Source organism: Tachysurus fulvidraco, unplaced genomic scaffold (genome assembly GCF_022655615.1).
Source record: "Tachysurus fulvidraco isolate hzauxx_2018 unplaced genomic scaffold, HZAU_PFXX_2.0 HiC_scaffold_165_np12, whole genome shotgun sequence".
Taxonomy (NCBI): domain Eukaryota; kingdom Metazoa; phylum Chordata; class Actinopteri; order Siluriformes; family Bagridae; genus Tachysurus; species Tachysurus fulvidraco.
The window spans coordinates 675-6,874 of NW_025927211.1; the positions used below are offsets into that span (position 1 = coordinate 675).

At 41.4% G+C, this 6,200-nt stretch overlaps 1 long non-coding RNA gene across 1 annotated transcript; it reads left to right on the top strand.

Annotated features, from left to right (window-relative positions):
* Positions 1-633: 633 nt before the first annotated feature.
* On the top strand, positions 634-2,904 carry LOC125140640. Its single transcript, XR_007139859.1, has 3 exons — positions 634-859; positions 1,009-1,086; positions 2,863-2,904. It is a non-coding gene; the product is annotated as an uncharacterized LOC125140640 (long non-coding RNA).
* The last annotated feature ends 3,296 nt before the right edge of the window (positions 2,905-6,200 follow it).

Here is a 6,200-nt window from a genome sequence, read left to right on the forward strand (position 1 = left end):
TTGGATTTTTCCAGAGTTTTACCATTTCTTTTGCTGCCAGTTAGCCACTGCACCGAGCATCTTACCACACTCTGCCGATCTTCTCGGCTGGAGTCGGAGATATTTTAGAGGAAGTGATAATCGGACATGGTGTCTTCTCCTCGAACGTGCTCATCTTCTGCAACTACATGGACTACAACAAAGACGTAATCACTCTTCAGCTCAGACACTTGTGTGTGCGTGCGTGTGTGTGTGTGTGTGTGTGTGTGTGTGTGTGTGTGTGTGTGTGTGTCAGGGTTTTGCATGTGCATTTAAGGGCGAGTTGATCCACACGTTTAATAAAAGAGAGGGAGCTCTGCAGAGCATACACCAGGTTGTACAATGTGCTGCTGCTGGGAGACTCACTGTGAGACCTAGACATGGCCGACGGCGTGCAGGACCTCGAAACCATCCTGTTCATCAGCTACCTCAATGACAAGGTGAAAGGCCCACAGGACATGCCCACAAAACATCTGAGCTTATTTATAACACTGAAACTCATCATGACCAAATCAGTGTTTATTAAAAACTTTCAAAGCAAAACATTTTCAAAAATAGACATAAAAAGGAACCACTTTTTAATTTTGTTGTGTTATGAACAAAAACGTTCTATTTTGTAACTATGTTAAATTAAACAAATAAATATATAACTAATTAAAATAACTCACTGTCAGAAACATCACCTGCCCAAGGACACGCGTGTTGAGACGTCTCACTGTCAGAAACATCACCTGCCCGAGGACACATGTGTTGACACGTCTCACTGTCAGAAATGTTCCTCAGCTAAAGGGACACCAGCATCCCAGCCACTGCCCAAACAGGAATAAGCTAAGGGTCAAAGGTCAGTGGGACACACAGACTGATATTGAGTCATCACACTATCATCAATTACTGTACTAGTTTTAATTATTCTCCTTTTTTGTGTTTCTGTTAAGTCCCGTATTGTTTTCTTTCTCTCTTTCCCTCTTGTTCCACTGTACCACCTTGCAGGTCCTGTGATTGGACGATTCGTCCGCCAGTCATCATTTCACAAACCACTCCAAGAGCCAATCCGGTGTTACTGGCCAGGTATAAAGACTTGCTCTTTTTTGCAGAGTTTTGTTGATAATCCCTCGTAGGAGGTGATTGATAAATGCAGGAAGGATGAGTCGTTAATAATAGCCAACCACTTCCAAATTGCGATTCCAAAACAAACTTTAAAAAAGAATATTAAAACCGAATTAATTGACTGCTTAGTTAATTCCGGAGTTTTAAGCTTGCCTAATGTAGATAGAGGGGCGGATCTTGCTGGTGAGGAGCAGGATGCTGGGGAATTTGGTGAAGGTGAGGGCAAGTTAGTCACAGCAGAGGCTGAGGCTATAGCTGGGGCAACTCTTTCACCTTTCGTACCCTTTTCACCAAGCACTCCCAGGTCACCAATGGAGTCACAGTTGAGCGTGTGGATCGCACGGCTCCAGTTGGAGGCTCAGGAGAGGGCACAAATCCGCCAGGCAGATTTAAATCTGCGTCTACAGGTGCGCAAGCTCGAAATTGAAGCCGATAAGGAAGATAAGCTTCGATAGTTGGACATAGAGGTGGCGAAGGCTGCAGCTGTTTCCGCTGTCCCTCAGAACTCCTCATTGGAAAGTGACAATTCAGCTAATTCAAGTTCAGCCACTTTTGATGTGGACAAGCACATTGCTTTAGTGCCAAGTTTTTGTGAATCAGAAGTGGATAGCTATTTTAACGCTTTTGAAAGAATTGCAACTTCTTTGGGTTCGCCTGAAGATGTATGGTCCTTGTTGTTGCAGTACAAATTAGCTGGGAAAGCTTTAGAGGTTTATTCAACCCTGTCTTTGGAGGACAGTCTAAAGTATGACGTGGTTAAGCTAGCAGTACTCAAAGCTTATGAGTTAGTCCCAGAGGCCTATAGGCAGCAGTTTCGTACTTGTAGGAAAAGCGCAAGCCAAACAAACATTGAATTCGCCTGAGATAAGGGAATTCTTTTTGATAGATGGTGTGCTTCTAGTAGAGCAGAGGATTTTACGTCACTTAGAGAGCTTGTGTTACTTGAAGATTTTAAACGGTGTCTTCCCGAGAGGATGGTACTGTACTTGAACGAACAGAAATTAACAACTATCTCCGGCAGCGGTGTTCGCAGACGAATTTGTGCTCACGCACCGAAACGTTTTTCAGCCAGTGATCGCAGAAAGGAGTTTTTTAGGCCACCGTCGAAGGTTCAGCAGCCCAAACTGAGGGGTGAAAAGCCAAAAGAAATGTGAGTGTTTTTACTGTCATAAGAAAGGACATGTTATAGCAGAGTGTTTGTCCCTAAAGTGCAAGCAGCAGGCCCAAACAAAAGAGGTGGCATTTGTGAATACTGTTAGTCAGAGTGCGCCTTCTGTACAGAATAAAGGTGAAATTGACAGTGTTTACGAACCATTTCTTTTGTGTATCACTATCAGATAGGGAGGAAGATCAGGTAGAAGTGCAGGTGTTAAGAGACACGGGCGCCGCCCAGTCGTTTGTGTGCACAGATGTTTCGCCTTTTTCAGATCAAACATCAGTTGGATCCAGTAGGCTTGTACAGAGTTTCAGCATGGAGGTCATGAGAGTCCCAGTGCACTGTATTCATCTGCATACAGCCTGTTTTACCGGTGAAAGGTGTATCTTTTATTTTAGGTAATGATTTGGCTGGAGGGAAAGTGGTACCTTCGCTGGAGGTAGTTGACATCCTGTCGACAGAGCATGGCTCTGATGAATTGTTTCAGAATTATCCAAGTGCATTTACTGCTTTCATGATAACACGTGTGCAATCAGAGAAAGATGGTAATGTGTCTTTATTTGACTCTTTCTTATATTCAGATCAGGAGGCTGAGGAAATGCCTAAAGACAAGCTTCAGGTCAGTGATCAGGGGAATGAGGCAGTGGTGAGCGACCCAGTGATATTGTCGGTAACTCGTGAAAAACTAATTGAAGCTCAGATTAATGACGTTTCACTTGTAAAATGCTTTAAATTGGCAGAGAAACCTGCACTCGACAATGTCTCATTTTTATTGAAAGATGGACTACTGATGTGGAGATGGCATAGAAATAATACTGTCACGGATGAGTGGAATGTTCTTTGTCAGATTGTGGTTCCTTCTATCTTTCGTCAACATGTGCTCTCATTGGCACACGATCATTTGTTGTCTGGACATTTGGGGGGACGAAAACATACAACCGCATTTTACAACATTTCTTACATTGGCGAGCCACTCAGCAAAAAAGTGGGGAAAAGGTAAGAAAAGTGGTATTTTCTTCTTTTACGCTTCAGAGAACCCCCTCGTTTAAAAAAAACCTAGAAAAGAAATGTTTTAGTGTAGAATAGAACATAGAGTATAGTTTATTGATCATAAGCAGGAGGAGTTATTATTATTGCTAAGCCTTCTGTACATTTCTGTTTAAGATTCTAACGGAACTGAATTAACCCGATGCAGTGTGGTGACAGAGCTGTATGTGAATTGTTGTTTCTAAAGTAACTGAAGCAAAGTGCTTAAGCTGATTTCTAAAGTAACTGAAACTTGTGTGTTTGTTATAATTCTGTTAAGATTCTAAAGTAACTGAAACAGTGATAGTGTAAAGAGCCCGACGCACCGAGGCACTGTAGAGTTTAAAGCAATAACCCGAGGTAGTGTGGTGTTGTCTGACGGACTGTAAGTGTTTTAAACTTACGTTTTAAGTCCATGTGCTGTGGTTAAGTAAACGGTTAGGTTTTAACGCAAAGAAACCCTTTTACTGTGGTTTTGTCCGACGTAAGAAGACTGTTTTAAAATACAACAAAAACCCGAAGTACGGTGGTTTTGTCCGATGTACTCACATTTTAAACTGTTTGAGTGTTTGTGAGTGTGATTTGTGTGTTAAGTGTTACTGTAGTTGACCTCGAGACCAGACGGAGTGTGTCTGTGCCCGAAGCAGTGAGACTTTTGAGTTTAAAAGCCCGACGTATTGTGGCTGTTTTGTTCATTTGCGTCCGAAGTACTGGAGCTGTGAATAAATAGACTAACGGTTAACTATATAGCTTGTAGTCACAGAAACTGTGTAAAGTTTAAAGACTAAGATTTAAGGAAAGCTGTGAGTTTGTAAAAATGGAACAGCTGATTAAGTACATCACTAAACACGGTTCTCAGGGAATGTTTGATGGAATAGAGAACATGGTTGAAAACCGTATGAGTGGGCTATTTCTAAGTTTGAAAATTACCCTAAAATGCCGAAGAACAAAAAAGGACAAGCAGTTCTTGCATCGTACAAGGTCACTAGAAAGACTTTAAAGGTGCCTTTCCACACAAAACCGTTTTTACTTGTATTTTTTGATATGTGTTATGTCCATATGTGTTTGTGTTGTGTTGGGAATGTAAAAATGAACTGTTACCTCCCCTGTCAGTTCTAGCCACTTAAAAGAAATAAGGGGAGAAATCAGGTCAGTTAGAAAAGCTGCTCAGAGTGACGTAGAAATGATCGAGGTCATTACTTTTCATGAGCTCTCCCACTTGAGACGGTGCCCACAGAATTCGTGTAGCTCAGTGAGTTTCCCATACAGCAAGGATGGCTGAACGTCAATATACCCGAAGAAGCCATTCTGCCGTAATTCCAAGTGATTGTAAACAAAGTTCCTCTATCCTAGGCTACTTATTGCACTGGGTGAATGAATAGTCATGCTCTCATATCCTAGCGGTTAGCCAATCAGAGCCAAGCAGCATAGCTCATTGAATATTATTGAGAACTGAGATGAGATTGCACGCCTTAAAACTAACAACAGCATGCTTAGTTCATCTGTGGAAACATTGTTCAAAGATTTAGAGGAAGCAAAGTCTGCTTGTCAATTCCTGATAAAAAATGCCACAACTGAAACTAGCATCAGTAAGATGTCTGTATGTGGCATGTGGAGTAATCAGGTTCCTGAAATGTTAGACCGTGACGAGAACTCAGAAAGAGATTCTCAGTCAGTCAGGAGTCAATACTCTGACTGTACAGTTAAGTTCCACATGGCTCCTGTTCACTTGACTACAACTATGTGTGCTAGTGAAGGAGCGGTGGAACCAATGACCTCTACTATGGTCAGAGGGATTAAACCCAATGAGCTAGAAGCTGTGGTTAAAAGTATTGGTAAATTTGATCCTGCCAAACAAAATCCATTAGACTTTCTAAAGGTTTTTGAGCTATATGCTGACATTTACAAATTTACAGATGGTGATGTGTGTGTGTTGTTAACTGAGTGTTTGCCTGACACTTTGTCTGGAGCGTTAAATCAGAAAGTCAAAGCTAGAACTGCCAATAAGTTAGAGAGGAAACAAGCACTGCTTGAAGCCCTAGGTGTAATGTTGGTTGACTGGGATAAAATGTCGGATGTGCACATGAGGAAAGGGGAGCACCCCATGGCATTTTCAGAGGGATTATTGGAGACATTTAAAACTTTCAGTGGCAATCCTGACATCACACCGAATGATGTCAGTTTTAAATCTGCTTTGATTAACAAATTTGACTCACTCACACGTTCTGCTGTGTCGATGTTTGTAACTCATCTCTCTGATTATAATGACTTCATTGTTAAAATGCCACAGTTTTTCAACAACAATGCTAACACAAAGAGGTCCCATCCTGTTTCAGCAGTAGGTGTTAAAAACCTCAGTAAGAATAGAGCCAGCAAGGTTTCCTGGAAAAAAGAGAACTACACTACTGGAGATAGAAAGGAAAGACTACCCTCTGGTAACCCTGGTGTGTTATTCATGTGGCAAAGAGGGACATATTTCAAGGGAATGCACATTTTCCCTTAAGAGAACAGGCACCAAAATGGATTTAAACCAGTTACAGGCGACAGTAAACAGACTGAGAAAGGAGCTCAAGAATCTGTATAACTCTTTGCCTGTTATTTTTCTCCAAACTACAACAAATTTGGCAAAGTCAGAAAAACAAAATGCATTCTGGACAGAATGTGCACCATCACAAATTTGAAAGTAGTGATGACATTGTGGTAAAGAATTACCAAAATAAGGGCCCATGGTCTGCTCACTGTTAGAGACTAGGCAGAGATTCACATCACAAAACTAAAAACCAACAACCTGGTAAGTGATCATTCCACATAGATCCATTAATATCATAAAAAGCTGAGCCATAAGGGCCATGTAAATAGGAAAGTTTATGTTGTATGTGTTTGTAATGTTTTT